Source organism: Protopterus annectens, chromosome 8.part0 (assembly GCF_019279795.1).
Source record: "Protopterus annectens isolate FY-2018-M chromosome 8.part0, PAN1.0, whole genome shotgun sequence".
In the NCBI taxonomy this organism is placed as follows: domain Eukaryota; kingdom Metazoa; phylum Chordata; order Ceratodontiformes; family Protopteridae; genus Protopterus; species Protopterus annectens.
Window position 1 is genome coordinate 519692728 of NC_056741.1, and position 24115 is coordinate 519716842.

General features: G+C 40.7%; 1 long non-coding RNA gene across 1 annotated transcript in view; it reads left to right on the forward strand.

The window, feature by feature from the left end:
• LOC122808902 overlaps positions 1 to 17545 on the forward strand; it is a 637910-nt gene extending 620365 nt beyond the window's left edge. Inside the window, exons 3-4 of the long non-coding RNA XR_006365841.1 lie at positions 2781 to 2883; positions 17496 to 17545. This is a non-coding gene — a long non-coding RNA (uncharacterized LOC122808902). The remainder of the gene's footprint in view (positions 1 to 2780; positions 2884 to 17495) is intronic.
• Positions 17546 to 24115: the final 6570 nt, after the last annotated feature.

The window sequence follows — 24115 nt, forward strand, 5'->3', positions numbered from 1 at the left end:
ATGAATTTGCAGGAAGGTGGTGGGAGGGCACTACAGCTTCTTGAAAACATAAATTTAGTATTGTGCACTCAGTTTCATGAATTTGTAGAGTCACCACACCAGAGATTGGTGACAACAACAGACTAATGTTGTATAGACAATTGAACCAAATGAAGTGTGTCAAAAGATGACACATAAGCAAAGTGGATATTTATATATGCTGCATATTTTTTTTGTGGCATAGGTGCCCATTTGTTTGAAGAGAGAGGAATGTTGATGAAGGTGCTTAGGAATGAGGGGAACAGATAGGTAGAGTAAATTAGGCAGCAGTTGTAGACATACAGGGCATACAAGATAGACAGGGATGATAATGGACATAAAGTGTTGGGTGTAACCATGATTGGGGATAGGTAGGGGTCCTCAGAGGCACATCTTAGTCCAACTAGAGAATAGTGAGAATCTTGTCCTCATCCTTAGAACAGTCATCACTTTCTCCTGTGGCAGTTGCCTGGGTTAGTGCCAGAAGTGGGATTGTTTTGGTAATATGATGCAGGACCTTTTCAACCTTGCCAATTCAGACAAAGAAAGCCCCATCCATAATGCCCTTGACCAACCCTGTCAGCTCCTGACAGGAAAAAAAAATACCACCTCCCCTACTACTGCTTCCAGAGGGTACCACTGTACCAGCAGCTGGGGCAGAGCTGCCTGACACTGGTGAACAGGTAGGACAGGAGTTGTCAAGACAATGCTGACAAGTTTCAACAGAGATGTGCTGGGTGTCTGTGCTGGGCTGTAGTGGTGCTGGCACATCACCTGTGGCGGTATGGTGGGCCAAACCTAAACCCCAGTGGGCAGTCTACCTCACTGTGCTAATGCTCATTTTGTTTTCACCAGCAGTGTAGTACACCTTTACCACATCCAGATATGATGGGAAGGCATTGTGTCATAAAAATCAATCAATCACAGTAGTGTGATATGACTAATCGAATCATGTATTTCACTGTTTCAAATGTATATTTGTGGACAGGCCATTGTAAAAGCACTGTGCTTGTTACACGTAATGACATACTTCTTTGCTAAGATATCTGCTTTCTAAGGTATTTGCAAATATTGACTTGTTAATGTCATGCAATACTGAAGTTAATGTGCTTTATAAATAGTAGCCTGTAAAAAAACTAATACCTGTAACTGTGTATTGAATCCACACACAATCTGATGTACTCATTGGTATAAATGTTACGGTATGCCTGCTTGCCTGCTCAAGGTGATGATGGACTGAGAATATTTCTGCACCTTGCAATCAGCACAGGTGCATACTTGCCCTATACCACTCTGAGGTGAGTTAGTCTCTTTTGAAGCACCTCAGTTTTCTTCTATCTCTGCTGTAGCTGTGCAGTAGAAAAAGGAAAGAAATATATATGGAAACATAATGAATAACTGTGTTGGCTGGTTAATTAATGCCCTATCATAGACAGGTTATGGGTCAGTATACATACACAGCTGAGGGATGTTTGCAGTCTTAAATTCACCTTCCCATCAGCTCAGGAGGTCTCTCATGCACCTCTTCATGTCACTGTAGTGGTGACAACATTGGTTGTCCCTGCATGGGATGTCAGTTCCACTAGAGACAGTCTTGGCCAAGCTATTCCAAGCCTTAGCTTTATAATGAGACCAGGTGTATTCCGCCTGCAGTAGTGTACAGCTGTAGTACTTCACAAAGAGTGGCATAAAAATCCTGGACTCCTCACCACACCATCCCTACCATCGCCGGCCGTGTCTGCAGGAGTCAAGCTAGAAATGTAGGGCTGAATTGGTGCCTAGTTCAGATTTCATCTGTAACATCTAACATCTGTAAACTTGTGCACAAAGACACACAGCAATTCCAACTGCATTTGCACAATTGGAAGCACAGTAATTGCTTGCTAGACATATTGACACTTAAGTACACCAAGAAGCACAGAAGGTGTTAGAAATGGCAGTAAGATTTGGCAATGTATGACACTCAAATTATTGAGACATGTTCCAGTGTTAAACACTGATATGCTTTATGGTGCTGGTTGTAACCATGCTAAGTTTCAGGAAAAGTGGTATGATTTGTGACATACTGGCATGTTGGGAGCTAGACACTGGTAAGATTGAGGAGTACCACTTTGGGAATCAAACCGAAGAGAAAAAAAAGGATAAAATATTAAACTTTACTCAGTAACTATCACTGCCAAAGGAAAACATTCTTGTTAACATGGTAATTAGATATATACTAAATTAAGATTCAATGCAGAAATACTTAAGAGATTCCTGTATGTCTGTGACTTTACTTGGTCACTGGACTGCATTTCTATGTAAAAGGCAGTGTTTGTGTTTGTAAATACGTCTCAAATACATACAGTTGCATGGCCTGACATGGTAGGTTAGGCTACATACATACTTCATAGCACATGCTGTCATAAACATGTAATTATAACAAAAATATTGTGCTTATCATATCTGTGCATGTACATTCTACATTAAATATTGTCATTGTCCTGTTTAACATAATTTACACGTTATAATGGGTTTCTGTAGCAAGCATTGATGAAACATTTCTTGCAGTAAATATAGTTATGATAACGCATGCATTTACTATGACATTCCTAATCAAAATTTTGTGACAAATGACATTCTGACATCCTCTGTAAAAATATCTGTCAATTGGATTCAAACCTTTCATCAGCTGTCTTTGTTCTTTAAGATCACTGGTGCAAGACTTGTCTGAGCTACAGAAGCCAGCCGAAATTGTTTTTTTTTTTTCATTTTTTCCTTAGGAAGTGAACAAGTTAACTGGAGCTGCTCTCCATTTGGCAACTTTAGCTCCAGGTCTGGAAGTTTCTGCTGAAATCCAAAGTATCCACTGCTGAAAACTGAAATGTAACTATATTTTAAGCCTCTACTGCACTTTGCTGATTTTATTTAATTGAATTGCTGCCTCATTTCTGCTGTTTTGCTTGCATTTTTCTGCATTTTAAATATTGTTACTGTTGCCTTAAAGAGCATAGACTAGATTCAGATCTGCTGAATCTAGATTGTTTTTGTTACACTTCAGCACTAAACTAGCAATCTTACATTAGGAGGGCTTTCCTGCACCCTTGTGGCAGAAGTATGTGCATCAAGCCCCATCTGAGCTGGGAATTGCTGGAGGAAGGCTCATTGTGCGCTTTCCAATTGGTAACTACACTTAAAAGTGCTTAGTTTGGCTTGTATTTAAGCCTCTCATTTGTGTGTTGTTGCACTTCATGCAGCAGGGGTTAGCAGTGCTCTGTATAGACACAACAGCCTTGAAGCACAGTTTTTCCAGTAGACAGCCATCATTGAAACCCTCCCAAGATTCTCTGCTGTGCTAGTTATGAAATGAGCAGCATTGTGTTATTGATCAGCCTTAGCCTACACAAGTATAAGTCCCTCTGGTAGTCTTGGAGCTACCAGCAAAGTCCGGTCAAATTACCCACTCCCCTCACTAATAGAACATACTGTAAGAACCTACTATAATGGACAGGCAACTTCCCCATCATCTCTCCAGCTAGCCTGATTGACATGGGGATCCTGAGGCAATGTAGCAATTGTCTCATGTATACTGACAGCCACTTATTGCTGAAACAGGTACTGTATGTGAGAAATATAATTACACTATGAAATTAGTGGCAATATGCTTACATAAGGACAAATCGAACATCAAACAGGTTGTCAGCACAAACACATCACTTCCCATACGAAATAAAGAAACTACACATAAACCCACATATCCGGAGGTACTCACTAGAAGTTTACCAAAAGATCAGAGACCTCCCAAACAGAAATCACTTGCACACACAACAATGCAAAAAACACATAATAACACACAAACCAGTCTCAACAAATAAGCTCAGAAAGCATAACACCTCAAAACCTAATGTACTGGACATAGGTGATTCCATAGTGAGACACACAGCTGTCCCCCTCACCAGACTAGATAAGGAGAGGGTTACTTTTAGCTGCCTCTCATGTGTCAGGATCCGTCAATGCACTGAAGTCGCTCAACAAGTACCAGTATGACTCTGTCATAGTCCATGTTGGGGAGAATGACTGGAGACATACCTCTCTGAACTAGGTGAAGGGAGTCTTGACTGAGCTTTCAAATTATATGCTCTAGGCAGGTATAAGCCTAGCCCTAAGCAGTATACTACCTTCACCAAGGATGATGATGCCACAATACAAACAAAAAATGATTAAATTTAACAGTTGGCTTAGCTTCTGGTGTCAGTCCAGGGTGATCCAATATCTTTCAGCCTAGGAAGACATGGTCTACAGGCCACACTGCTTTGCCAGAGATGGTCTCCACCTATCTCCTCTAGGCATTTGGATACTGGCAAAAGCATTAGCCACCCTTATTGTGCCTTTTTTAGGCAGTGTCAAAACAGCCAACCTCCAGACATAATAAAATCCTTTCTAGATAAACTCAAGGTTCTGCTGCTTAATGCTAGGAGTCTAAACAGGAGCCTGCACTTCCTGGAAGCACTCCTCACCTTGGAAGTTGCTGATATTTGTGCAGTCACTGAGACATGGTTCAAAGCCATGGAAAGTGTCCTCACCATGCAGGGCTACAACACCTTCAGTATGTTCAAACTACAAACTGAGCATGAAAGAATCCAAGGAGGAGGTGTATCCGTCTTCATTAAGGACAAATACACCTCGAGACTGGTCAAACATATGACCCTTTTGAGCTACTCCATGGCCAATTTAGTATTGGCAAAACACCCTACCCACATCATTGTTAGCTATAGGTGCCCCACCATAAACTAGGAAAAGCATACCACATACCTAGACTTACTGAACTGAAAAACATGTTCCTCATATCTGGAAAACATCCTATATAATCCCTCTGCAAAAAGGTGGCACCTCTACAGAATTTTCCAACTATAGACTCATTGCAATCTTATCACTTATATCCAAAATCTTAGAAAAATGCATTCATATGCAGCTCTTTAATTACTTTCTATTAAATAACCTCCTTTCTAGCATACAACACTGCTTTTGCCCATATCATAGTACTACAACTGCCCTGCTCAGCTTTACCAGTTCTATCAACCAATATAGAAATGATGGGAATTTAATATCCTCCATCTTCTTGGACCTATCCAAAGCAGTTTACATTTAAATTGCTGAGGGAAGTTTCGTCGACCGCTGGTTGTCGAATGACAATGAGCCGACCCATGTTGCTGATCCTTTCCTTGTGCGAGTTCTGTTTCAGCTCATGGTCAGTGCTTTCGCAAAGATGAGGTCAGTCATTGAAGTAGAGATAGCAGTACAGTGGGGATTGGGAAATATACCCTTTTCTCCACTGTAGTGCAATCTCAGAGTTGGAATATATATTTTGCAGGGGGTGCATGGGAGCTTGCCAAATCTTTATGTTTCGTCTGGTGCAGTGTAGGACTGCATTCTATTAATGTCGAGTAAGGTTGAATTCGCATATTAATGTTCAGATTTGACATTTTGCATGTCAGTACACTCCGATTTCAGTTTTCCAAGTCGATATTACCACATTTCAGCCAACTGCATTTCATACTTATGATAGTAAACCATCCAAAGTAGGTAATACTGCTTCTGTTCAAAAACTACTTAGAGAAATCTCACTACTAAAACTCAGCCATTCTTCACTCTCATGGTTCCTTAGTTACTTAACTAACCATCAACAATCTGTCAAATGGCAACATGACCTCTCATCCCTCTTGCCAATTACAATGGGTGTTACCCAAGGATCAATTCTAGGACCACTATTTTTCACTATATTAACCAATAGATTTCACACAGCCACTTCTATAGCTTCCATTGTCCAATATGCTGATGACTCCAATGTCATCAGTGCTGCACCTACCATAAAAGAACTTGAAGCTAAAACACAACAAGCCTTCCTAGCAGTAGAAATCTGGCCAGCAGAAACAACTAATCCTAAACCCATCCAAAACAAAACTCATGCTCTTTTACCTCCTGTAAGGCACGCAGCCTAACAACTTAATTCCAACATATTTCTTCCAACAATACCATAATATCTATAGTAGACCAAACAAAATTATAAGTATGCTGACAGAATCTGAAATTCAATTTACACCTATCCCAAGCTATTAAAAAGACACATGCAAAAACAGGGGCTCTCTGTAGACTCAAACATTCCTCACTGCCATCAGAAGACAAGCAATCACCAGAACTCACTTTCTCTCCACCCTGCTTTACGTCTTGCCTATCTTCACCAACCTAAAGAAAACTGATTTATCAAGTTGGCGACCAGCTACAATAAAGTTGGCGACCAGCTACCAGTTCCCCCCACAGATTCCACAACTGCTCTGCCTTACAACAACTAAACTGGCTAGAACTACCCCATTACCTTACTTACACTCAACTCCTCACTGCCCACAAAAATTCCTGCTCTAATGCAATTACTCCAACCCTGTACTAACACTTGAGTCCTCCGATCCACGAACAAGTCCCTATTACAAGTGTGCAAAGCCAACAAAACTGTCAGTGACTCTTTACTCTTCTAAAGTCTGGAATACCATACCCCAGCTAACCATAACATCTGACAACACAACACAATTTAAAAAACTACTTAGGAACTTCCTCAAAAATAAGAGGCTTTGCCCTTGCTCTACTCCTGACTAAATCCTCCTCCTCCTATGCTCAATTTATCTATATCTAAATTCACTTAATTGCATAGTATGTCCTTCTCAAGTACTTAAGTACTGGCTCTTTTGCTCTTCTGCCTCCTACACCCCCTTTTCTCCTTCTAAATTAAAACACCTTACCTTGACTGTCAGCTCCTATCCTCACCATCATTAGCCCTGCTTCACAATGTTTTCTACCACTTTCCCCACTGACATTTCCTACTTTGAGTTTATTCCTAGACTTTGTCTTCTTCCATCTGCAGTCTACACTGTAACTTACAGAATAAGTCCACTATCAAACAGTAGCCTATACTGGTGCCTATTTGTAGTCTAATGAACAGATCAACTATTGACTGAAACTATATACAATATGCCAGATATCATGTATAACTAGTTCGTATTCACTAAATGTTACTAAAGCAAATTCTTCCTGTATGTTTCCAATTGTATTATATGTGCATGTTTCTGTAATTACTTATGGCCCTTTTCTCCCTGGGCCCCCATGGGATCTGTCCCAGTCAGACTTTCCTGGTTAATAAATGTTAAATAAACAAACAAATAAATAAATAAATACTGGATTCACTTGCCATACAGGCAAACACCTTGGTCATGGGTGATTTTAACTATCCTTCCATCTACTGTGAAACATACACAACCACAAACATGCTGGTTGGAGGTTCTTGGACATTGTCAGTGCAGATGCTCTGGAACAGATGGCACTTCCAGAAGGGGCTCAAATGTCCTGGACATAGTATTCAATAACATAGAGGAGCACTGCACCCCCCTGCCCCATGTGATTTCCTCCCTGGTAGGATCAGACCATAAATCAGTCAATTCAATGTAGTTATAAGGCCAGATACCCCATCAAGCTCCAGAAAGTTTAAATGTTTTCCAAAACACATTGCCTCTTGCTAAGTGATGGTATAAGAAGGCTCAAAGTCCCCTCAGTCACGTGGACCCCTATTCAGAGGTGTATGCCAATGCCCTGTACAACCACTTAGGCAGTTGTATAGATTCAGCTCTACCTGGCTGGATTAAAATTAGGTCCTGCTGAAAAAAACAAGCCACCCTGGTGGGCCCCTAGTGTAAACAAGCTATACAAAAAGATGAAATAACTAATGTCAAAGAACAGCAGGGAACTGGCTCAGCAGAGGAAGAATTCCCTCTACATTTTAAATAAACAAATTAGAAATCTTGTCAATTCCTCCAAAGCTAATTATAAAGCAAAAATAGCATCCCTAGCTAAGGATGATCACAAGACATTCTTAAACTATGTCCAAAATCTAAAAAGGAATGCCCAGTTATGTGCCAAAGTGGTAGTGTACGGCAACATTCATACTCTACCCGGGGAAATAGACAACCTGCTAGCTGATAGATTTGGTACAAAATTCACTCCCTCTGTTCCCACCAGTCATTCCCCAAAGTATACTGGCCACCATTTCTCAGCCTGTTATCTCAAGAGAACAGGTCATCTCTACACTTTCCAAAATAAAAAAAACACATCTTCAGTGGGACTAGATAGCATCCCATGTTGCATTTTAAACAGCTTAAAAGATGACCTAGCAGACCCACTTGGATCGCTGTTTAACCATAGCCTGTGAACTGGTTGTGTTCTGCCGGAATGGAGGATTGCAACAGCAATCCCTCTGCACAAGGGGGGGGGTCAATTGACCCTAGGAACTGTAGACCCATAAGCCTAACTATCCCCATAAGCAAGGCCATGGAAGGAATCATTATGGGCCTCATTAACAAGGACATAGGCAATCACTAAAGTCTAGCCCAAACCCAGTTCAGATTTGTTAGCGTAGATCATACTTGTTAAATCTGTCTGACTTCTTTAAGAAAGTCACCAAATACCTGGATGAGGGAAAGACAGTGCATACTGCCTACCTTGACCAAGCCAAGGCATTTGACACAATCCCCAACACAGGTATTATAGAGAAACTCTCCCAACTTGGAATTAACCCTTATGTCACTAGAAGGGTAACCAATTGGCTCACCAGCAAGACATGTAATGTCAAAGTAAGTGACTTCACCTCTAGTAGAAGTCCAGTCACAGCAGCGTACCACAGGGTTCTGTGCTGGGACCATTACTGTTTGGAATTTATTTCTTAGAAGTTTAGGCAAACATGGACAGCATGTGTCTTAACAGGTTCATGTCTTCTTCTTCTTCTTTTGGCTTTTCCCAGTTAGGGGTCACCACAGTGGATCACTTGTCCACTCATGATTGGCAGCGGAATTTTACTGTGTTGAGTTGCCAGCCCGGCGCCCAACCTTTCACAGAAGGCACACACATGCATGCAGTCACACCTAGGGTCAATTTAGAGTGTCCAATCCACCTACAGCATGTCTTTGGCATGTGGGAGGAAACCCAAGCACCTGGAAGAAACCCACAGAACCACAAGGAGGACATACAGACTCCATACAGGAGGCACCCCAGCTGAAGATTGAACCAGAGAACCTCTTGCTGTGAGGCGGCAATGCTACCCGTTGCAGCACCATAGCTGACCTGTTGGACCAGGTTCACTGATGATTGCAAATTGGATGCAATTACTGAGTCTCCCAGTGATGTTAACATACTGCAGAAAGGATTAATGCAGGAAATGACTGGTGCCAAAGCCACAGATTAAAGTTAAATGCAAAACACTGCATTATTATTCCCTTTGGAAAGGATGACTTCCTTGTTAATTACACTATAGACAGCACCACCTAAGTATAGACCCAATGGTACATGATCTGTGTGCACAGGTTGATAGCAGCCTGAACTTCGACCACCAGGTTTCCACAATGGTAAGGAAAGCCTTCTACGTGGCACTTCTCATAAGTAAAGACATCACATCTAGATCTAAGGATGTTATAGCCCCATTATATTCAGCTCTCATCAGACCAGTAATTGAGAACAATGCTCCCTTTTGCTTTTACCTGACCAGACACCTGCAACAGCTGAAGAGACCCAAAGGTTTCTCACAGAGAAACTACAGGGCACATGAAACAAGACCTATGTGGAAAGACGGAAAGCCCTGTCACTGTACTGTGTCTCTTACAGGCTGTTAAGAGGTGACCTGTGCCTGGTCCACAGGGCAGTCTCTGACCCTGCCCTGATAAAAGTGCTACACATTTGCAAATAAAATTGCACAAGGGTTTCTCACTCCAGGGATTATAACCTCACCTGTGACATGAACAGATCATGCTGGAGATATAAATACATCTCTCAGAGACTGTCACTTCTCTGGAACAAGCTCTTAATTCATGTGAAACAGAACTGCTCTCTGACTTTCTACATATGCAACCTAGGTCAATGGATGGGTGACCACAAATTCAATCCAGGGGTGTCGCCCATTTCCCTCATGGAAAAAGACAATATTTAGTATCACAGACTCTTATGTCTGAAAACTTTGTTCACCTAACCACCAACAATTGGGGAACTCAGGATAAATATGGCTAAGCTTGTAAGGGTTCTAGGGCCATTAGCCTAGTAGCAATCTATGAACCTGTTTGCATGCTGCTGACTGGAGCACAAATGCAAAAGCTATTAGGAAAAATATAAAATTGACCAAATTAACACATTGAATGGCTATCTGTAGCAAAGAGCAAAGCTGTTACAGTATTAGCATGACACATCCTTCCTTTTTACATTTGCTTGCACATTACAAGTAGCATTTAGGTTAAACATAACCAGGATTTCACATAATAGCAATTGTTCAGAAAAAAGATACAAAGGCAATAATATGAGGTAATTCTTGCCACAGTACATGCAATTACTCCTGATATATTTTACTATATATTGTATAAGTATCACAATGACAACTTGTGACATATGGATAATTTCTCCAGCATATATGGCCCATATGTCCACATTAGTCATGTTCCTACTTTTATGTTACCATACTGTAAACAATTTCATATCTTACAACTTCTTACAGCATGTCTAGCATATATTATTAGTAGTAATGAGAAGAGGTGAGTTTACAACAAAAACGCCTGTTATAACATGCATTCAGAATTGCTACAGGTAAGATACTCAGCACATATCACACACTTTAGCCTGCTCATGTCATATACAGCCATTGGGTGTCAGTAGTTATTAATCAAATAATAAAAAAAATTCTGTAAACTGGATTCAAACCTTGCATCACCTATCTTATTTTTCTACACTTGCTTCAGGTACATATCTTGGCACAGAGATACTTACCTGACAAGTTGAATTTATTCAGTTAGTACTATTCAGAATTCTGACATCCATACAGGGGCTCCAGGATTGTTTGCTCTACAGAAGGCAGCTCAAATTATTTTTTTTGCTTTTTTGCTTAGGCAGTGAACTGTAGTTCACTGCTAGGGACCAGTCTCAGTCCAGAGTGTGCAATACCAAGCTGCACATAAAGGATGAAGAGAAAAGAAAGGCTACTGAAATAGAGGAAACATTGTGAAAGAAGTGGTTAAAATATACAGTTCTGATATGTCCTTAAAGTTTCTGTGTTTGAACATGAACATATGCTCTTTAAACATCAGTATGTTCACACAAACATAGCTATCTCTGGATTAGAACCCCAAGACATCATGGCATTCATATGACACACTTGAGATTTTTATCAGTATGTGTCTCACACACATAGACTGAGAAGATAAAAAGGAGGTTACGTATACTCATGTTATGAAGTAGTATTATTTGACATTACCAGGTGCAACAAAAACAGGTTCTGGCCTTTGCCTGTGTAATTTGCAGATAGATGTGTGGTTGGTTATGTTACTGACAACAGGGAAGATAATCTTTCCTCACCCAATATGAAACAAAACAATACATTTGAACACTGCACCTCTTTTCTTCTCTTTATTTCGTGAGCATTATTCCCATATCTATGCTTCTCTAACAAAACTGCTAATGCTTTGTCTTGTGGTTCACATATATTTCATTGAGTAATCTACTTCCTTAGAATTTTAAGACACATTTGTACACAGAGGCAGAAACTGTTGTCATAAACAATTCATATAACTGTTAAGAATGTTGCTGTCCTAAGTCAATCTATGCTACACAAAATATCTTGTAAGTCCCTTCTTCATGACAAACCCTCAGTAAGTGTACATTAGAGAGGATTGACTGTGAAAAACTGATTGATACTGCAACCAGACTGATCAGTCACACTTGCAAGCACTTAGCAGGTAACACTTGTCAGTATTTATCCTTACATAGGTAGGGTGTGTGCATGCAGTTGTGTAGGTCCCTACACCATATTTACATTCCCTGCACTTTTGTGCCACTTGTGGAATTCATGAAAGCTAATGAGTTCACACCTCATTTGCATACTTGCAGTGCTGAGAGGGCTGAATCTGCACTATTTAAAGGTAATCATGCAGGTTAGGAACATGGATCCTAGTAGGGAGACTGTATCCAGAGAGCTTGATACTGCTACTGTTACTTGCTTTTAAAACTTTTCCTACTTTCACAAAAAGGTAGGTTGCTGTTATGAAAAAATTGATGTATTTAACTTTACTTATGGATTCCATTTCACAATACAGTTATTGTTTTACTGTCTCCATTATTCTCAGTAGCTGTTGGCATGGGCATATATGCCACAGTTATTTATTGACCATGCAGTATTGTTCTATATAAGGATGATAGTTTAATGGAAATTTCAATCCTGAAAGCTGACCACTTTATTCAGAAGACTGTTGTATTAATTATTATCAAGGTCGTGGGTTTTGCATTATTAACACTGCAATGATAGGAGGTGTTGCCAGCCATGCCAGGAAAAGTGGGGCAGTGGATGTGTGGCATGTGCCAGTACAGCTAGCTGGAATTTTGTAAAGAAATGTGTGTCATTTGTGTGTCAAACTGATTTGTACAGATGCTTGTGTTAAAAATGTATTTGTAAAACTGCTTGTGTTAAAAATGTATCAGTAGTGTGCTCTGTTGGACAGAAAAGAAATATACATGTATTATTGTAGCTGTTTAAAGGTATATACTCAGTCCCAGCTAACTTTGGAAAACAGCTGAAATTAAATTAGGCCATAAAGTAAGCTTACATTTCTTATTGTAGCCAGAGACAAAATGTTTGTGAGAAGCCTGCCTTAGTAGCTCTATAGGAGAGTTAGAGATATGAAATTGTTTTATGACTTCCAGGAGCTGCAGCAGATCTCAGCAAAGCTTTATCTGTGTGCATGATAACACATAGGTGCTAAAATCTTGGCAGTGTCTAGTGTTGTGATAGTCTGGAAAACATAGTCAGATTACCAGATATGATGCCATTCAGTCAGCTATCCCAGAAATAATATTTAGACATTATATTGAGAAGTGTCTCAGTCAGACTCTTTGAAACCTGACATAGAAGGATAATTCACCTACTTAATCTTGCATTGCTCTAGTAAATAACTTAACTCATATGAAACTTCTTTTCTCATGTATTTTGTGTCTAATGGATGGATACATTCTTAGATACTTTTCTGTATTTAACAATCAGCTTATTTATTTCTTTTGTCTTGGGGAGGGAAGCTATATGAAGTTGTGTGCACTTAGACGGAGCCTTACTTTTTCATGTAGTTTTGTATGATGGATGGCTATATTCATATGTATTGTTTTGGGTTTAACAATCATTTTATTTACTTAAGGATTTTTTCTTTTTTAGTATGTTTCTTTTTATGCAGGGATATGACGCCTAAGACATCTGCACCCTGTAACCCACCATACACTGACGCTGAGAATGATGTGATCATTCAGGACCTGTTTCGCCATGACTCATTCCTATTAGAGAGATGCAGGGCTGACAAGTCCTCCCATGACTGTATCTGTGAGCAGGTAGTAGATGATGTTAAGCCCTTACAAGCCTAGCCAAGTTCAACCCATGAATTTCTGGTTACCCATCCAATCATCCAAATTAAGCTTAAGTAGGGCCAATGAGGGGCTTTGTTTAACATGAATAGGAAGCTTGTTCCAAAGGTGAGGCAACCTCTGTGAGACAAATCTGTCTCTCCAGCAAGTTCTGTTTATGTCACATACCAGGTTAAGATCCTTTGAGTGAGTGACCTGTGTGCCATTTGATTTGTGAATTTGCAGCATTTCCATTAAAGCTGGGTCAGAGATTGCTCTATATGCAATGCACAGGTCACCTCTGAGCAGTCTGTATGACACAGTAAAGTGACAATGATTTCAGTCTGTTCACTTAAAACAGATCTTGAAGACCCTGTATTTTATTTGTAAAGAACCTTTGTTGTCTCTCCAATTGCTGCAGGTGTTTGGAAAGAAACATACCAAAAGGGTCATTGTACTCTATTACTGGCCTGATAAGGGAAGAGTACAGGGGGGATTATAACCTCTTTTTTCCTGGAGGCAATGAGATGAGCAATATAAAATGCCCTTATTACCACTGTGGAGATATGGTGATCAAAGTTAAGGTTGGTGTTGACCTGCGTGCCCAGATCTCTCAGCACTGACTGTGTGCTTAGAGTATTGCTATTGATGTGGTAGTTTGAAGGGACAGCACCCTTGTGGAAGGGGATGATAATGCATTTTTTGCGGTAAGTTTAAGACAATGACTTTGGCACAGTAATTAGTCTGCATAAGACCTTCTTGCAGTATGTTGATATCAATAGGGATTTCAGTGATCAGTTTGCAGTCATCATCAAACTTTTGTTAGCCACATTCCTTGAGTTTTGGCCTGTTCTCTGAAGAAGTAGATTCCTAACAGTAGGAGTCCCAGAACCAATCCCTATGTAAACTGCTGGTTACAGGTCTGCAGGAGGAGGTGGAGTCCCCTATTTTGACTGTATGAGTTCTATCAGTGAGCCAGTTTGCAACCCACCTGACAATATATGGGTTGATACTCAGCTGGGTGAGTTTATCAATGATTCTTGAGTGGGAGATCATGTTAAAGGCCTTGGCTAAGTCTAGGCAGTCCATATTCATAGATTTGCCCTCATCTAGGGCTTTGGTGACTGTCTCAAAAAAGTCCACCAAGTTTAACAGGTATGATCTCCCTTTGACACCACCAAACTGGGTAGGGTTGAGTGTTTGGACATTCCATATATCTTTGTTGATTAAGTCCATGATGATTCATTCCATGACTTTGCAGATAAAGCTGGTCAGGCTTATGGGTCTATAATTCCTAGGGTCTGTGGATGCACCCCATTTGTGCAAAGGGATGATGTAGCTGTTTTCCATTCCAGAGGGACAAAGTCAGTGTTTAGGCTGTGATTGAAAGTGTGCCCAATGGTGAAGTCAATTCCAGTTTTAACCCATGTAGAGCACAGCCTGGGATGTTGTCTGTTCCTGTAGAAGCTATGTTTTTGGCCTTGGAGAGGACATTTAAAACCTGCTCCTTGGATATACTAGTTGGGGAACAGGTGTTAGGGATGGTTGGGGGTATATGTGGTGGTGACAGGGGAGTGAAGTTTTCATTGAACCTGTCAGCCAGCAGGTTTTCTAAATCCACAAGTTCTGTATATGTAGCATCATTAACTATGAGTTCCGAGCAAATCTGGACATTAACTTTGAGGTTATGGATGTAAATGAAGAATGCCTTGTGGTTATACTTAGTTAGGGAAGTTAATTTGGATTTGTAGTTAGCTTTGAAGGACTTCACTAGGAGTCTTATTTGCTTAAGTTGAGGAGGGAGTGTTTCCAGTTTTGAGACCATTCCTTCCTACTCTTAGACAGCAGTTTCTTTCTCCTATTGTATAGCCTATTAATGGCAGTTGTCCACCAGGCAGGTTTGTTTTTCCTTGAAGATCTTGTTTTGGTTCTTTCAGGAACTGTAGAGTCACTACAACTGTACAGGTGCTCGTATAAAGTTTTGGTGTATAAAACAGCATAAGTGTCTGTTCCATCAGGGAGGAAAGGGCTATGTTGTCATGTAAGAAGTTTAATTGGCCTTAGAGAAGTTTTTTAGTCTAGTTGTTGCTGGGGGGGGATCTTTTGTTATAGTTACTTCTAGCAAGACTGATTTGTTGTCAGATCTCACCAGGGATAGCCACACACTGGGAGCCATGCAGCAGTCCCCCATGTTGGTGAGCATGAGATCCAGGATGCTTGAGCCCCTTGTGGGTGTATCAACCAGCTGGTCCAGGGGACTGGAGTTAACGAAGTCCAGGAACCATTGGGCAAGTGAGTTAGAACATGTATAATTTACCATGTCAATGGATGGGTATTTAAAGTCACCCAAAACCAAGGTGTTTGGCTGTATCTTGATTGACTCAGATCCAAGTAGGCTGAGTGGATGTCCTGATTCATGGAGGGGGTCCTATAGCTGGCAATGAAATGAGGAGGGTGTCTTACCTACAGTCAGTTGAACCTGAAGTAATTCAAGGGAATTGTACTGTTTAAACAATCTAGAGGTGTATTTTATCTTTCATGAATATTGATACACCACCTCATTTAGGTCTCATGCTTTCAGCTTGTGGTCAGAATGTGTGGAAAGAAGTGCAACCTGGTATAACTGTGGTGCTCTGTGCAGCCTTAAACCAGATCTCAGTACCTGCACAAATGATAGCATCTTCCAAGGTGAGGACTGCTTCCAGTGAGTGCAGTTTCTGGTTTAGACTCCTGGAGTTTATCAGCATAACCATGAGGTTGTTTTAGAGGGTATTTTTACAACAGGAATTTTGTTCTTGTGACATTGCCTAAAAAGGCATTATGGGGGTGGCAAGAGACTTAGCCAGTCACTGAAATCCCAGGGGTGACAGATGAAGACCATCTCTAGCAAAGCACTAAGGTATGTCGACCATGTCATACCAGGCTGACAGATACTGGATTCCCTTTGATTGACACCAGAAATTAAGCCAATTGTTGAAGTCAATCATTTTTTGTTTGTACTGAGGTATTATCCTAGACAAAGGTAAAATGCTGCTTAAGGCTAGGGACATACCTGCCTGAGACACATAATCAGAGAGCTCAGTCATGTCTGTCTTCATATAGATCAGTGAGTTATGTCTTAAGTCGTTCACATCAACATGGACTATGACAGAGTCATAACAGTGCCTGCTGTTGAGAGACTTAAGTGCATGTGTGATGTGGTAGATCCTGCCAACTGACAGCTGACTGTGACGTTTTCCTTATCCAACCTGGTGAGAGGGACAACTGTGTGTCTCACAACTGAGCCACCTATGACTAACAGGCCATGGACATACATATTTCATGTATAAAAATAAATAATAAATAAAATAAATTTCTAAATAAGACATTAGGCCAATGATATGATTATGGTGGCCAGACATTGAGCAGCTGCAATTACCCATGAATGTATGGCTGCTGAGGTGGTCTTCCTACTAAGCCAACACTGACTGAAACAAAAGAGTTCCTGTCTACTGTAAGAGAGCCATACAGCTTAGCACAAGGTTCACACAGAATCCTTGATGTTGGGGCTGACATGGAAGACAACCCAAGTGTGTCTTCTGCAGACCTTCAAGGTATGCTATATAAAGAAATAATTGTCATTGTATACATGTGCGTGTGTGTGTCTCTCTCTCTATATATATATATATATATATATATATATATATATATATATATATATATATATACATACATACATACATATACATGTGTGTGTGTGTGTGTGTGTGTGTGTGTGTGTGTGTGTGTGTGTGTGTGTGTGTGTGTATATATATATATATATATATATATATATACATACACAGAGAGGGAAAGAGAGAGGCAGAGACTTGGGGTGGATAGAAGACACACAGATGGAGAGGGAGAAAGAGGGGATAATGGGGCGTGGGGGTTAGTCCACTGAGCAGTAACAATTTCTCTGAGATTAATTTTATTCTACATTTGTAAAGTCAATTGTTTTCTGTTTCTGCTGTCATTTGCTTTGTGATGTTTATCATCTTTGTTTTGTCTCCCTTTTTACTATGCAGGCACATCTGGGCCTGTCTTTGCATGACCACCTGCACATGGTAAGCACACCTTCTGTATTCTTATTAATATTCAAATGTTACATGTATTTGTAATTGAAAGCTATTTGATTTAATTCCATTAACATATTTTAATTTGTAATATACATTTCACATATCATAGGTTTGATTTGTTGTTTATTCTCTCTTTCTTTCTATTTATTTTTGTTGCTTACTTGTTATCATAGGTGATCCTGCCAGTGGCACTGTGGAATGCCCTCCTTCTAATGTCAGAGTATGGTAACCTCTGATAATAATGGTGATGATGAAGAGGCACTGTCTGAGGGTGAAGAGGGTCAATCTGACACTGAGGTTGTGCCGCCAACATCTCCTGCCCCTATTCTGGACAGTCAGTATGCCTGTACCCCTGACACAATGACCTCAGACATTGAACAGGTTGAGGGTGACAGAGTTGATCAGGGTAGTGTGGTTACTCTACTTGTAGAACTGGTGGATTCTCCCAGGAGCCATCATGAGGGTGAGGTGCTTGGAGAAGGCCTGCTATCCACACTGCGTCTGATGTTGGCATATCAATAGGTGCCACATGATGTTTGCATAGGGCTGTCATGGAGGCACTGGCATGTTCCAAAAGGGTCTCAGAAGAGAGAGTGTAAGTATTAAACATTGTGCATTCTGACATGCAGGACTGCCTGAACTATGTGGGTGACTCCTTGGACAGGATGAATGAAACACTAGACCGGGCAATGTCTGTAATAGAACGTTTTCTGTGAGAGGGTCAACCTCCATGTGGCTGTAAAGCTGCTGCATCAACGTGGTCAAGAAATATCCCACTCCCATACTGGCACTACCTCCACTGCTGTATCAGTGACTGCAGTATCCACATCCAAATGTGATAGGCCATGTGGTCATGGTCCTGGACATAGCTGTGATGAGAGCTCATCTGGCAGACATCACTTGCATTCAGGTAGCACCCAGAATTCTAGCCAGGGCCACAGAACTAGCAGTGCAACTGCTGGCAGAGGTAGATCTCTTGTTTAATGACAACAATGCAGAGCTGAGTAGTCTACCATGGCCCGCCCATACCTAGATGAGATGCCAGGATGTAGTGCTAGCACAATGCTTGATTGTGTTCATGCACACACACACACACACACACACACACACACACACACACACACACACACACACACACACACACGTGCGAGCGCATGCGCACACACCTTATCTAAGCAGTACTGTTGACTGCTAAATATATAGCTTCATAGGTGTTTGCTAGTTCTGATACCTTTGATAAGTGTAAGCAGGGGCTTGGGAGATGAAACATTTACAAGTAGGGATCCATTAACAGGCTGCCTGTGTCCATTAGAGCCATAGGTACTGAATCAGGGATGAATTTCCTGTTCCCCATCCAATTGTTCAAGTTACATTTAAATTGGGTTAGGGAAGAACTCTGCTTTACATGGATGGGGAGCCTGTTCCTGAAATGAGTCTCTGGGATACATACCTGTCTCTTCAGCAGGTCCTATTTATATCACAGCCAAGGTTTAAGTCTTTAGAACTGATAATTCTAGTACTGTTTATTTTGCGGATATGAAGGAGGTCCATCATAGTTGGGTCTGACCAGCCTTGTATGCCAGGCATAGATCTCCCCTCAACAGTCTGTAGGAGACAGAATACAGGGATACAGCCTTGAGGTGGTCTGCATACAACATGTTGCTTACGTCCTGTATTCTTTTAGTAAGGAACCTCTTTGGATGTTCCAATTGTTGGATATGCCTGGTTTGGTACATACCAAATGGCATCTATATCAGCATTTCGAAAATTGAATAGTTCGAATCACTAAATGTCAAACTGACATGATCAAACTATCCAACTTCCGAATGCCAATAAAAAAAAAAACGGTGTAGGTAGGGGAGCAAGCCCCCCTGAACCCCCCACACCCCCCGCTACTTAAATATACCAACTCCGAGACCACACTACATTGAGGTAAATGGAAATCTCCCCTTACGAAGATTTCCGTTTACCTGTTTGACGTTCTGCACTTTCGGCATTCTCGCTGCGACAATATCAGATTCGATATTGTCAGCGTTCGAGATGCTGATAGGAACCGACCAAATGGGGGGCATGGTACTCAGTGATAGGTCTGATGAATGCCGAATACAGTGGAGCAGTGATTTCCTTGGACCTGCATGCCATACCTTTGTTTATAAGTTGCGCAACATAGAATGATTTCCTCAGTATTGTAAACACGTCATGGTCAAAGGCTAAATTACTTTCTATGTGTGTTCACAAGTCCCTAACTACTGGGTCAGCTCTTAGGGGTGTGTTGTCAATATGATAGTTACCAGGGGAGGATGACTTCCCAAATGATACTATGCATTTCTTGGCATTTAGTTGTAGTCCATCGCTGATACCAGTTGTTTGTGTCAGACATTCCTGCAGAACATTTGTGTCACTGTAGGATTCAGTGACACCTCCTAGCTTGCAGTCATCTGTAGAGTTAGTCAGCCAGTCTTGGCTTCAGAGATGTAAATGCCAAAAAGGAACAGTCCCAGGACTGACCCTGAGGGACTCCATTTGTGACTGGCCTTTTGTAGAGGCAGCCTCTCCAGTTCTAACTTCTTGGGTCCTGTCTTGCTACTGGCCCTGTAAACTGGATACTTAAGGAATACATTTTTGTTTTACTTGCACAGACTAATTTCTTTGGTGTCAGACTTGCACTCTTGTCCCCCCACCCCACCCTGCACAAGTGACCATGACTGTGCTCTGCCCTTTGTAGATTTATTTGTGACTTTGGGTTATATATGTCTGATGCACAGAGTGGATAGCTAATATTTGCTTACTCAGAGCCTTACTTTTGTGTAATTGTATTGCAAAATAAGTGCTTTTAATCATAGCTCATAATCACTGGTGAATGATTAGTTCTGTAATTATTGACCCTCTCTGTATTTCTGTTGCTGTTGTTACTCCTACAGTCAAAGTAGATGTTTAAATCTTGCTTACTATTATACTTGTGCAAATTATGGTTTCCTTGACCTGCTCACTGGTATTTATACAATGGCCAGCTGAAATGCTTGATGCGCATTACTGGACAAAATCCATAGCCTGTGCATTGCAGACATCAGTCACAAGGTGTTACTGACATTACTGTATATGTGGGATATGTATTACCTTAGGGACATATGAGAATTTGCATAACATCATAATCATTTATGTAAACATATTCCATTTTTTTTTAATAAAAGTTCCAGACTTAGTTTGGTAATAATACAAGACCTCTCCTTAGGGGTTGCCTGTGTCTGATGCTAACAGAATAAAACCATTACATGGCTATGTAAAGGTTATGCATTTTGGCAGGCATTATTTTTAATATTTGTATGTGCTAAGGCTATTCTTTCTTTCTTTTAGGCATTCAGTGTGTGTGCTATCCTCTGCCTCTTAGCCAGTGGCATGGCATATTGTGCACATCTACACCTGCCAGCAGCATTTGTGGCTGGTGGTTCTCCCTCAGACTTCTCATCTATATCTGCTGGCTCTGCCTGTGGTACTGGGAACTGTAGTTCTAGCCCTAGTTGTCCTTTTTGAAGCTGTCTCCTTAGAATGATATTGTGCAATGTGGAGGAGACTAGGTATTTTTGGCAGAGGTTTCTGGGTTGTACTGCATGGCATCTCCTGAGGTGTCTGGACACTGGAACCTTGAGCTGAGCAAGGCAAATACACATTCTATGATATTCCTAGTGTAAGCGTGGGCATTGTTGTATCCTTGCTAGGTGGGGTTCTCATGGGTGTCATGAGCCATGGTTCCTGGGCATAACCTGCATCTCCCACTAGATGCCCTTGTGGAAAGTCAATCCTAGCAAACCTTGTGTACAGTTCATAGGTGTGCCATATCTGTGAAAACTGCCTGGGTTAACTGCACAGCCACTGCAGCTGATCCCTTGGGCATTACAAACAACCTGACAATTTATAGACTGGTATCCTTTTCTGTTGATGTATCTCCTTCACTGTTCACTGGGTGGAGCTTTTCATTTTATGTGTGTGCAATCTATGACCCCCCCCCCCCAGACTTCAGGGAAGTGTGCTGTTGCATAAAATCCCTACTTGGTTCTTGCTATGTCCTGTGGGGTGCGTAGAAAACAGATATGTGCCCTTGAGTACTGTAGCTTTGCATTTAGAAACTGATGTAATATTCTAGAAGCTGAGGCCTGTCACAGCCCTAATATATGCTCTACATTTATCTGTTTTCTAAAATGAGTATGAGTTGCAAAGCCAATAGTTCAAAGACAGTCAATAAAATTTGACAAATTAGAATTATTATTGCTGTCCTAACAGAAGATACTTATTCAACAGTGTTTATATGGCTGCAGTCACAAAACTAAATGCAGAATTTTTTTTCATTTATTAACTATGTAAGCATATCAGGGCACAAAAGAGCACTGCCTCTTTAAGTCACCTGTTAGAGACAGAAAGTATGCAAGCTGAAGATGAAGGACGCGTACTCGTGTCTGCAAGAGATTTCTATTATTAACACAAAGCCTTAATCCTCTTTACTTCTTTACAAGTGTATCAAATCAAAAGAGTAAAGTACGTGCTGCCTGAGGTTGGTCTGAATTAGTCGATTAGGTCATCTTTATTGAGAAAATCTCATTAATGTGAGAATGCATCGCTTGGTACTCTGTTATGGTCATTTATACTCAGTGATTCCATAATGCTTCATATGTAACAGCACATGGGGGGGGGGGGGTACTATCAGCTATAAACTTTAGAATTGACAAAATGAATGAAGAGAATGCAACTACACAGAAAGAGATGTTCCAGCATGTTATGAACAAATAACAGGTTACAGGACCAATTACAGGAAGAAAATATACTCTAATACGGGGATCCAAAAGAACGTAACAGTAATGAATATGGAAATCCACAGGTACCAGAGTTAGACTCCATGAATGCAGAGCAATGAAATGTGAAAGAAATGCAGGTTTATATGTTAGGATTTTTGCCGTGTGTTCTCTTAGCTTCAAAAAAAGAAAAAAATCTTCTTTACACAGTATGTTTTCGACTTATGGGCAAAACTACTTCATGAGTTATGTTTTTATTTTCTCTGTCCAGAAAACTACATATAACAGGAGAAGAGTCATGTTTTTATGACGTGGAGGACAGAGTTCAATCCAGTCCCTTAATATTTATTTATTTTAGTTTGTTTACCAGGTAAATGGGCTTTTCTACTGACCGTTTTCAGCCACGACCTGGGTAGAGAGTACAATAGATATCACTATTAAGAGTACATTCATGAGTCAGTGTATAGGATGCAGACATAAATGGTGAGATGACATTTGTGACAAAATTAGATATGCATACTGCGGACAATAGACATAATATAGCATATAAATACTATGTAGAATAACGATGATATAGTATATATATATATATATATATATATATATATATATATATATATATATATATATATATATATACACATACACATATGGATCCCTATCATATGATAGAAACCTCATTTGACTGAAACCATAAGACTGAAATTTCAAAAGACTGAAAAATCACTTGACTGAAACCCATAAGACTGAATTTCAACATATTAAATTGTAAACTGGACCATATAAAACCAGACTAGGTGGGGGGCTACACCCCCCACCCCCCAACTATATATGCTAACTCCAGTATCGCACTACAGTGGGGAAAAGGGCATATACCTTTCACTTACCCTACAGTAGTCTACATGCTGCTACTACTATGCCCTTTCACTTACCCTACAGTAGTCTACATGCTGTGACTACTATGCCCTTTCACTTACCCTACAGTAGTCTACATGCTGTGACTACTATGCCCTTTCACTTACCCTACAGTAGTCTACATGCTGAGACTACTATGCCCTTTCACTTACCTTACAGTAGTCTACATGCTGTGACTACTATGCCCTTTCACTTACCTTACAGTAGTCTACATGCTGTGACTACTATGCCCTTTCACTTACCCTACAGTAGTCTACATGCTGTGACTACTATGCCCTTTCACTTACCCTACAGTAGTCTACATGCTGAGACTACTATGCCCTTTCACTTACCTTACAGTAGTCTACATGCTGTGACTACTATGCCCTTTCACTTACCTTACAGTAGTCTACATGCTGTGACTACTATGCCCTTTCACTTACCCTACAGTAGTCTACATGCTGCTACTACTATGCCCTTTCACTTACCCTACAGTAGTCTACATGCTGTGACTACTATGCCCTTTCACTTACCCTACAGTAGTCTACATGCTGTGACTACTATGCCCTTTCACTTACCCTACAGTAGTCTACATGCTGAGACTACTATGCCCTTTCACTTACCCTACAGTAGTCTACATGCTGAGACTACTATGCCCTTTCACTTACCCTACAGTAGTCTACATGCTGTGACTACTATGCCCTTTCACTTACCCTACAGTAGTCTACATGCTGAGACTACTATGCCCTTTCACTTACCTTACAGTAGTCTACATGCTGTGACTACTATGCCCTTTCACTTACCTTACAGTAGTCTACATGCTGTGACTACTATGCCCTTTCACTTACCCTACAGTAGTCTACATGCTGAGACTACTATGCCCTTTCACTT